The sequence below is a fragment of the Numida meleagris genome, chromosome 2 (genome assembly GCF_002078875.1).
Source record: "Numida meleagris isolate 19003 breed g44 Domestic line chromosome 2, NumMel1.0, whole genome shotgun sequence".
NCBI classification, from domain to species: Eukaryota; Metazoa; Chordata; class Aves; order Galliformes; family Numididae; genus Numida; species Numida meleagris.
Window position 1 is genome coordinate 14,255,951 of NC_034410.1, and position 11,767 is coordinate 14,267,717.

The window sequence follows — 11,767 nt, forward strand, 5'->3', positions numbered from 1 at the left end:
AGAGCGGAGTGGGGAAACATGCAATTGGATGTTACATTTGCTTTTGTTGTGATTGATGTGACACTGTCCTGATTTATTTTCAAATATCAGAATGGGTTCTGGATGGAACTCTTACAACCAAAACCTGCAATCCGTTTGCCAAGAACTGTTTTTACTCCAGCTGAGAACCGATTTGTCTGGATTTTGCCTTAGGCACAGTCCTTGCCATCTTCTGCCAGAGATTTTTCCCCTGCAGACTTAATCCAGGATCCAGATACATGATTGTTTAAAATTTACATTTAAAAAGGAGTAAAAGATTGATTGGAATTCCAGGGGAGGAGAGGGAGGCATGATGATATATTGGAATCTTTTGTTCCCAGAAGAACCAGGAAAGAATTAAGATTATTAAAGAAACATAACTTGGGTCAGACCAAGAATCTTAATCCACGTCAGTTAAAAAGATGATTTTCCTTTCTTTTTTAATGTGTTTGACACAAACGTGTTTGATTTATGAGGGAGTCAAAACCATCTGTATTTGGGGCACAAGCACATGCTTATTTAAACAATGGGGCTGCCTGGGGGGAGACACAGGAAAGAAATGACATTCTTTTGCAAAGAATTCAGTATTTTTCACTCCATGAAGTAACTGGCACTGTTTTGAAAAGTGCTCTGCTTTCCTTTGAGTGACCCCTGTGAAAAGAATTGGTCATCTCAGTCTCATTGGCAGCATGTAAGTATTCGCATCTTAAAGATACCTGAAGCTCATTGGTAGTCTGAGGTCCACTCAGGATTAGTTTTGATTTCAGCAGTTTTTGTAGCTCCTGGTACAAGCGCACAATAGATACAGCAAGTTGTGATCTGCACCATTCAATAGCTGATCACTGAACCACAGAATTGTAGGGCTGGAAGAGATCTCTGGCGATCATCCAGCCCAACCCCCTGCTACAGCAGGTTCCCTACAGTAGGTTTCACAGGAAAGGTGGGTTTTGAACATCCCCTGAAAAGGAGACTCCACAACCTTTGTGGGCAGCCTGTTCCAGTGCTCTGTCACCCTCACAGTAAACACCATCCTTGTTGTTCACATGGAACCTCCCATGTTCCACTTGCTTCCATGTGCCCATTGCCCCTTGTCCTGTTGCTGGGCACTGCTGAAAAGAGCCTGGCCCCATCCATTTGACTCCCTTCCTTTAGATATTCAGGACTTATTCTGACTGTAGATGAGACTGATGCAATGGAACCATTTTCTGAACATGCCCTCTTCAGCTCTCATCTTGTGCTGAAGTAGTTTGTTTGAAGTTTTTCAGGGAAAAAACTGTTGAGGGCTATCAGAGGATGACATCTATAGCGTTAAGTTCTAGCCTATGCTGGGTGGAGATTCCATTCTGTAACCAGATGCTGCGCTCCATATGGATTGATATGATTAGAAACAGGCTTGGAAATAACATTTAACTTTACTAGTCAGCTTCCCAGAGCTCAGTAAGCCATGTGAATGAATGTTGTGCCCGCTGCTTCTTTTAAATCTGTAACCTTAAATCCAGGCATCCCTATGCTTAGGGGACCTTCTTGCCAAGCTGTGGAACTGATCTCCGAAGCTCAACACAGTCGATATCCCATGACAAAGATGTGCCTCACTGTAAAGTCCAGTGTAAACTATTAACGTCAACAAAGAGGCCAGAGCGGAGACAGAAATATGTCTGTCCCTGCAAGGTTTCCACATACAGAGAAAGCAGAAAGTAACAATCTGCATTTCAGCTGCTTTTCTAAATGAGTGTATTCAACAATGTGGCAGGCCGGTAGCTCTCTCTTCCTGTGTAAGGCTATGCCAAACTCGAGTGAGGAAGCCTAGGGTCTTTTAAAAGGAGGTGTGAAAAACTCAAGGGCAAGTGTAGAATTTTAGAAAACAGCCAAAGCCTCTGTCCACCCTCAGAAGAGCAGAACGACAGAGCTCTGGCAGCCATTGCAGCCACCACCGATTTATTTACGAGTTCCTGGAGTTGATCCAGTGTAATTATGGGCCTGAACTCCAGATCAGATTCACTTGACATTTGAGAAAGTCTGTGGAAAAACAGTAATAATAAACTGATAATAACCATCCATCTCGTAAGCAATGAGAAATAAAGGGAAGAGAAAGGGCAGGTGGGGAGAGGGGAAGGCAGCATAATCCCGAAAAGATCTCCTGTTTGTCAGGAGATACTCTCAGTTTATAACCCTGTGTGTTTTCTAGAAGGAGCTACAGAGAATTTTGGAGTAAGTCCTGAATCATGTCAATGCTTTTGCAATTACTGCACTGGAAAAAATGAAAACGAAGGGTGCAAAGGAAGTTGGGATAAGTTGGGACGGCAGTTTCTCTTGGTGGAACAGATAGTTTGTGGCCCACATGGCGTTTATCCAAGCATGCTCATCACCTAAATTATGTTACCGTGAAACCATTGGCTTTGGAAAAAGATGGTTGAAGAAACTATGCTTCAGCATGTGATTTATTCTCAAATTCATGCGCTGAGTTGAAATAGGCTTATTGTACTTTATTGCAAGTCTCTCATTCTGCCAGTTCATATCATCGGTATAACATGGATGAGTATTAGGGTTAAAAATCTTTGTATTCCAAACATCTGCAGTCTTATATCAGGATTTATATCCCATTGTTTGATCCTTCCCATCTGAATCACCCCATATTGTTTTCTATTGAATGGCTGGGAGGTGGCTTTACAAAGATAACTCTCTGGGAGGTTTCCAGAAAAAAAAAATTTTTCAAGTAAGATAGGTTTATTAATTCTGCTGAATGGAAAAGGCATCTTCTCTGACAAGAAAGAGGCCTGACATTTAGTTTGCAGTTGTCTCAAGTATTTTATTTCAGGTGAAGGAATTGAATTGCAAGTTATGAGCGAATGTTAATGAAGCAAGAAGTGTTACATTTGTGCTACACCTAAACAGCATTTGGTGAGTTTTCCTTATGTAGGGTTTCAGGACGTATTAACTGCATATGCAAAGATACAACAGAGCCCATATATGTAAATAGGTTTTCTCAGAGGGAGCATTGCAGTTAGTTGCTCTCATCAGACAACAGCCAAATGTCGAGCGCCCTGGCAATCAACACTGAGCGCGGTAACACTAGACGGCATCTGAAGGAAAAGGAATCCTGGATGGATGAATGGGGTTAGTGGCCCAGAACATGTCATCTTCAAGTGACCTGCTTCGCCATGCTCATGTAACTTCTCAGGAACGTCTCTCTCACAACACAGGCGGTGCAGGTCCAATTGTGAAAGAGAAAGAATCCTGAAAAAGGAATGGCCACAGCTGTATGCAGAACAATGAATGTGCACTTCTTTGAGCTCAATTTCTGTGAACTGCACACCTTGGTTATTCAGACCATTCTTCCTGATCTCACAATGGTATCAATTTTTCCTGCTTAGGAAAATATGTAGAATTGTAGTTCTGTGTTATTTAAAGCTTATTTTTTATTATTGACTTTTTATTTATCTTTATTTGACATTTACTTAACACTTCAGGTTACTGTGTTGTTTCTGTATGCTTTGATACTTTCTTCTATAAATATACGTCTCATAGGTCTTGAGGAGGTGACTTAGCAGTCTGGAGCTCCGGTGTAAAGTCAATGACAAAATGTAATATACAGGAATGCAATATATTTTTTTTCTCTTGCCTACCATGCATCTGGTTTTCACCAGACAGGCCCTTTTCTTGTTCCTGGTAATTTCATAGGAGCAGAATGCTGATGGTTGTCTGGGACAGCCTGACCAGAAGAGCAGCTCAGCCGGAGCTGCTGGATACCTGGAAATCCCAGACACATTCACCATGCACAGCAGATCAGCCCCACAAAGTGTGCAGTACTTCCACAGAGTTAGACCTTTGGAGCATGTGTTGCCCAGATGAACTGCACAACGCATAGTAAACCCACTTACTGTGTGAAGTCAGACTACCTATATAATTTATGCACTGTTCGTGTGATGCATTGACATTCTGGGCTCACAGCTATCTTCCATTCTACATATGCTGATAGACTTCTACTGGGTATTTCCTGGGCATGAAGTGACTGTCTTTTTATTTCCTTGCTTGCATGTCTCCCATGGTGAGACGCTGCTACTTGGAAGTAACTCATTTTTGTTTGGGATCAGCTCATGAAATTCTGCAAGGCTTTGTTGTAGATGGTCAGCTGTGTTTGCATCCAAACCACTGAACTCAGCGGAATGTTGGAGTGCAGCAGTATTGGAGGCACACTGAATAAAGCTTTCAGCTACTGACAGCATCTGAAGAACATCAGGAAAATGCTGAAATCCTAGGTAAATATCCTTCAGAAACCAGCTGGCATGGCCGTATGGGTTTCAGCACAGGGCCTGTCTGCCAGAGTTGTCTTCATGTTATTCAGTGTAACAGTCCTCACATGGAGCTCATAGTTATTAAAATAAACAGTGCTTTTAGAATAGTATGCAGAATTTTGAACTCCATTCCTCTCTTGGCTTCCAGTGCCATGTAACAATCTCATGGCAGGAGTAACCAAAATAATTCCATGATGAGAAACATCACCTCATTTTAACAATCCCAGTTTGCTGTTCATAACTATTGCATGAGTTATTGGCACAAATATGGGCACTAGGTAGCGTCAAAAAGGAGCTTAATGTTGTTCTTTGAGAGGAACGGCCTTCCCTGGACGATATTGGACTGCACCCATGTGCATCCTGGAGACCTCAGAAAGAACAGATACTCCTTGCATGGTGATACCATCATTTACCCATTCTGTGATTGGGGCACAATGAAGGCTATCATCTGTGATGTTAATGGCTATGATATACATGCTTATGCAAGGAGCGTAAAAGAAATTCTTCAGGCTTCCCAGCCTCATCTGGCTATGGAGCCGTGGCATGAGTTTGTAGTCTGGTTCTGCTTTCTGGAATGACACGTGAAAAAGAGATGGAGCAAAATCAGTGCCAATCCATTCACATGCAGTGATTTCCCACATGGAAAACCCTAGAGGTTCCAGCTCTTTGCATTTGTGTAATTGGGCTTACCCAGTTGTCAGACTGTACTACAAATTCTGTTCCATGGAGGTATTGTTCTGCAAGGCTGTGTTCGTGTTTGCAATGCTGCAGAGGAGCATTCAAATTTTAAACAATGACATTAATAAAAATAAAACATGAAAACAAGGTGTTTGCTTGAAAACTCCTACAATTAGAACTGTAAATGTTTCAATGTGTGCAACATGTGATTGCTTGTGTAGGTTAGCATGAGAGTGGACTGCCCGCTGGGAGCCCTTTTGGCTCTCAGTTTTGCAGAATGTCTTGGCTTCAGAGAAAGGATTGCTTTGCGCTGCTTCGGAGTAACAGGATTTTTATTCTAAATAGTAAATTCTCTGAACAAGTTATGTTCAAGGGAGCAAGAGTATTCGGGAACTTCAAATGAATTTCCTTAATTGTTTCATCTGGAAAAGCTAAGAGGGAAGGAATCAAAAATTAAATGTTTAATCTTGATATTTTTATGTGAAAGGCTTTGACTTTGGATTTGGCAGCAGCATAGCAATTTTATATTTTGTTTAATTTTGAAGAGCTGCAAAATAGTGAAATAAATCTATGAAACAGAACACCTTGAATATTCACAACTGTGAAGGTTTTCAAATTTCAGAAACCCATGGCCTATGGGGCTCCATAGGTAGTTCTGACCACTACTCAAAGATCCAGTAATATTGAAAGATTCCAGAAATATTCCAACATGAAGCTGTGCCTTGTTGTCTTCAGCTGGGCTAGAACTGGTGGGTTATGGGTCTTGACAATGGAGGTGGATGGTCCTGAATGATCTGCTAGCAGTAATAATTTGTCTGTAGCACTCTTGTGCAACTTAAACACAGGCTTCCCCTGGGACCCACAATGACAAATATTTAAAGATATGTGAGAACAACAAACTGTTAAAATAATCCCTCTTAAGTCTTATAGCTGCCAATATTATGCAAGCTTATGGTATGAATCATCTTAGCCCTCCCTGGAAAACTCTGAGTTTCTTGCAATCTTTCACTAGGATCCTGGAGTGTAATTGCTCATTCATTATTTATATTCTTTCTTTCACTAATATGTTAGCAACAGATATGAGAGGAGCTAGAAAAAAAAACCAAATCAGTGAAGTGGAGATATTTCTTATTATCAATCCATCTCAAAGGATATGTAGAAGGCAAAACTGGAGCTCAGAGTCTGTAGTAGGAGCGAAATACTTGCAGTCTCACCATGTTTGTAGTCAGAAAAGTTATATGGAACCTATTCTCCTCCAAGCCAGCATGTTCACAACTCATCTGTGTGAAATAAGATCTCATTTCTGATTTACGTAAAGCAAATCTTCAGAGAAATAATGTAAGGCTATTTGAATAGGGAAGCCCTGATTCAAGCTAGTAACACTCTGCACCTCTCAGAGCTTTTTCAGCAAATCGAATTCAAGAAGGAGCGAAAAGACTAAACAGATATTTTGTTTCCTAATGAAACTCTCCATCTTCTTTTAGGGCTACATGAAGCTCTCAAGGCAGGAATTTAGTAGAAAGACGCATTTTATGAAGCAAACATTTGTTTACTACCAAGTGATGCAGTGAGTCATTTGGTGACCCAGCGGTTTCCTTATTGCATGACTGTACTGTGAACTTCCATATGAAAAGCATGATCAGTCTCACTGTGTTGCATTATGGAAATGCTGACTTTAGCATAAAATGATTTTACTAGTACTGTTTGTCCACAATGTGACTCAGTGAAATGAACTAGGAGACAGCACGTGGCATCACCTATATCTCAGTACACAAAAACAGTGGTTGGGGTGATGCTGAGATGGAAACTTGGTCTCCAAATATACAGTTTGCGTACAAACCACTACACACATTTCTGAAGTGATCCAGAATATTGCTACTATACTGTAAGCAGCAAAGCAAAAAGTAGAAAAAAGATTTTAAAGGACAAGCTTGTAAATCCATTTGCAATGTCAATACAATTTCAGACATGTTTTCCTCAGCCTGAAAGGTATTGTAGCCAAAGATTTGTGACAGATTAAAAGCATCAGGAAAACCTAAACATCTCAGCTCTGACATTGTGTCAACAAACAATTTCCGTAGTGTTTTGCAAAGATCAGAAATTATTCAGTGATAAAATGCATTATCCTAGACAACAGTGAGAACACTCAAATCAAGGACACATTCTTTTCTGCCTTATATCTTATTTACTTATTTCTTTAGGCCCCAGTTAAACGTATTGGTGAAGTACTTGAGAATACTGTGTAGTATACAACAGTAATACTTGAAGGTTTTAAGCTAAACATACTGTGAAATGATTTTCCAGAGTTAGACTTTACATATGCTGAGAGACGAGCTCGATGTCCAGGACAAACTGAAGTTGATACAGGTTTGTGGCAAAAGATGCTGGTATTTTGAGCTGTATTTTTGCTTCTTCTTTTCAACACATATTTCGGGGCCTAGCAAGTAATAGAATAGCTGGAAAAAAAGAATAGCTGTAGTACAGCACTGTCTGGCAACAAATCTATCTTCACTAATATGTTCCAAAGAATGGCTGCTGAAGTTGGGGATGGCCAAGGGAGCACTGAATGCATGGGAGAATCTCTGCAGAGCGGTTGCATTACTGTGAACACCATCATGCAGCTGGAACAGCAGGGAAGAGCCAGAGCAGAAGCAGTCACACAGGAGAAGGTTTCTGAGAGCCCAGTGGGCTTTATGTCATGGGAAGGTCATGAGCAGTGAGCTGCCAAACTGCACGTTGAGGCCTTACTCCCACTGTAAAGTTATGGCTATATTACTGTACCAGGCAGTGGAAAATCAGGCTCAACAGTTATTCTTCATTAAATGTAAAATGTTTGCATTTTAGCCAATTAAAATATCTCAGTGTGTTCAAATAATCTGTAAATCCATGATTCTGGAAGCTGCCCAAAACTAATTTAAAAAGCCTGTACCTGTAACAAAGACGTCACAAGTCAAAGAATATTAAAAGCGCTTTACTGTTCTATTAAATGAACACAGTTGGGTGAGATTGCTTTTAGGTTAGCTGAGTTGGCCTTGCTTGAGCTGGCTTAGCTCACTTTAACTGCACCCTCTTACCTTAGGGTTGGGTCTTCTGCCTGTTCCTCTCTAGTTTTCTACGGTATTTCTAGATCTGGGCAAACACTTTCTAAATACATATTTACCATTTTGAAAATGCCAATTCAACAGTGGGAACTGATATCAAGGTGGATGTTTCAAATTGGAAGCATTCATACTTAGTAAAAGGGAATTTGGTTAAAGCTCATTGCAAAGCTTTTGGAATGGAATGCTTCTTATTTATAACTCCTCTTTATGAAAAGCTCTTTAAAAAAATAAAAACATGTTCATAAAATGGCATATTTCTATTGACATGGCTTTTGGGGAATGTTTCATTATATGGGAATTTACAAATTCTTTGATTTTCTTTCCCCTCCAAAGTTAAACATATTTCAAAATGTCAGAACTTCTTGTGAAACAGAATTTTCAGTTCTGACATAGCCCTGTCTGTTGAGCCTTTAGAATGAGGAACAGTCATTAACCTTGGTAATCAGCCAATAAACCCGAACTCACAGGAGAGACAAAAAAGGCAAAGAGAGAGAAAGAGAAGAAATACCTTATGCAGATTTTTGTACTGAGCACGTCCTCAGTAACTCAAGCATGTATGCAATTGTCTCTCTAACTGAACTTAGATATGGGAGCTTTCTAGCCATAAACTTCCGACACTGTTGTACAAAGGAGGCATCTGTGGTATGGTACAACCCATTCTTCAAGTCATTTTTTCAGCAAGCTGGAATAAAACGATAGGATTTGTTTAAATCTGTAGCAAAAATAATCACTCATAAAATCATGGAATGTAGATGCAACCATTTGGGACTTTTTAAAGCTGCCTTGCTTTGCTCAGCTGTACTATTTCAACTGTTCATTCTTGGCTTACTTGAATCTTCATCTACAAACTTGGAAATCTCAATTCTCCATCTGCGTTAAAAGTCTATAATTTATTTACTCGAAGTCTTCTATTTTTTCAAGGAAATTTATCGAGTGGTTTCTCTGTCTCAAATCCCTTTTCTGAAGATTAAAAGAGGGAATATCTAAAGGGGATATAATATCCTGTGGCATTCAGCTACTTAATAAGATTGATTCTGCCTAAGGTGGCTATGGATAATTCATGCTATCGGACCAATTCACTTTTAATTCCTAAAAATGTTTCCATCAGGTCATATATGCCAATGTAGACAAAGGGAGAGAGATATGTGGAGAGATATGTAGACATCAGTAAATACAGCCAGTTAACTTTTGATAAACTGAGGACCAGAGAAAGAATAGCTAATGATTTGGAAGAAGGTTCTGTGCTACTATCGCTTTAAAAAATATATTTTTTTTAAAAAAAGGAACAAAAAAAGTTCAGGACTTTGTTTATTACAAGAATGTATAAATCTGGATGCACAAAGAATGAACATGCTATCTACATAGAACATTTCGGTTTGCCGGCTCCTCCTACTTGGATTTACTGGATTATAGCCAAAAGTTGTAACTGCCAGATTTTTCTCTAACAGAAAACCCATCTGAGCAGAATTTAGTATTGGCAGAGGATGTTTAGAGACATGTGTGAAAAATTATGGACCCTTTAAGGGAAGAAGTCACCCAATTAAAAACATGCAGAAAATAATCCATCATACATTCCCATCAAATCCCTTCTGCTTTCAAGTACCAAAATAATGAGTGGATGAGACCCCAGTTGAATCTAGAGCTGGCTGAACAGTTTATTGTGGATTTAACATTATTTTTGAAGAGAAAAAATACTGAAATAAGCTTTTTAATGTTTTTAGTCATATTTTTAAGGTCTTTCTTTGTGGAATATTCTGCACAAATAATATTCAGTCCTTTGGCTGTTTGAATGAACTTTCTTTGAGGACTTCAGTGTATTTGTACATGTCACGTGTTTGTACTTTCAAGTAGTGCTTTCCCTGTCTGGATGACTCTTAAATTTTAAATAGGATCACAAATCAATGAATGAAAATATCAGACTGTCACATATTCTGTTTCAAGAGGATAATCACTTTCATAAAATGTATGAAACATTTGTAATCACAAGCATTTGGACGAAGTGCTCACTGATTTGCTAAAAGGCCACATAATACTAATTAACAGATCACATTCTGCAGCTTATGAGCAACCATATTTGCTACTTAAGAAGCTTTTTGTTTTGCTTTGTAAATACTGACTCAACCCTACCATAATGTGTGTGGTATGGGACCTGTAGAATGAAAAACCATGAGTTAGAGTCTTTCTGTTTTGTTGAGAAGAACAAAAAACTACAAAGAAAAGAATGCTCAATGTTCTTTTTTTGCCCAGAAATAGAGCAAAATGTTGAATTCTGCAATTTTGTAATTACTAATCAAAATACATTCTTCTTTAAAGTAATAGCCCCACTTTTTTAGAAGAAGTTGAAGTAATTTCCTTATTTCCATAGTTAAATATTTACTTTTCAACATTATGAAACCTTTGAGTGGAATTCATTTCATCAGCTATAAGCATCACAGTTTTAAATGTGTACCCTTGAATAAAATAAATTGACCTCCAGACATGCCTGTTTCTCTGCACTGACTATAACTTTGGGGTTAGACAAAACGCTTAACTTAGTCTTGGCTACAGAAAAGAATTTTCCCAAAAGAAACCCTTCCCAAACCTGTCTTTTTTGGAGTAGGTTTGAAATTACTTCACATATTGAACTCTTAAATTTGTGATTACTTGTCAGTTCAAACCTGAGTTACTCCACATATTTGGTTTAGCCTCTCTTCTGAAGAATGCCCCAGAGAGAGAAATGATCATACAGCCTTTACTTCTCTACAGAATGTAAGTTCCATTATTTTTTTCCTATTATATCCCTTTTATCATAGCTGCAGGGTATGTTATAGAGTTATCCTTTACTCTGCTAATCAAGAAGAATGTGTCTGTTATTCTCCACATTTATTTCATAGAGATCACTGTTCCTGGGCATATGCAAGCAAAATGTTCACATCACCAGACATCACTGGAAGTCTGAACAGCACAGTGAATTTCCAGCCTTGTGGTTTCTGTGACTGATTAAACAGACACTCACAACCTGTGAAGATAAAATAACTTTATAACAAATATGAAATACATGAGCTATATTCCTATATTGACAAAGCTACTTCTGGAAATAAAGAAAATTAATTTAGCATTTTTTGTTTCTTGGGAAAGCTGTGGTATACCTATCACCCTATGTCTTATCTGACAACTAGTTACAACATTTATCACAGAATCAATGCATATTTCAGGTAAGAAAGGGAAGTCTAGCCTTCCACTCAAAACAGGTCTAACTTCAGTATTAGGTCAGGTTGCTCTGGGTTTTGTCTAGTTGAGTTATAGTACTTGCAAGGGTGGTCTCCGTAAGTTCTTTGGACAACTTGCTTTGGTGTTTGGCCACTCTCACTGTGAGGATTTTTTTCCTAATCAGAATTTCCTTCTTGTGATTCATCTCTGTTGCCTCTTTTGCTGTTGACTTCCCAGAAAGCTTTCTCTGTAACTTATCCACCAAGTAGTCGTGACAGCAATTAGACGCCCCTTTTAGCTTTCTTTTCTGCAGGCTGAACAAGCTAAGTTCTCTCAGCCTCTCTAAATCGTGTGTTCCAGACCCTTGGCTATTTTAGTGGCCCTATGCTAATGTATAATTTTCCCATTTTCTGCAATTTCTTAGAATTTCTACCTTAAAAAATTCCAAGTCCTTGAAGTTAAAGTAAATCTTTATTTGTAAAATTGCTG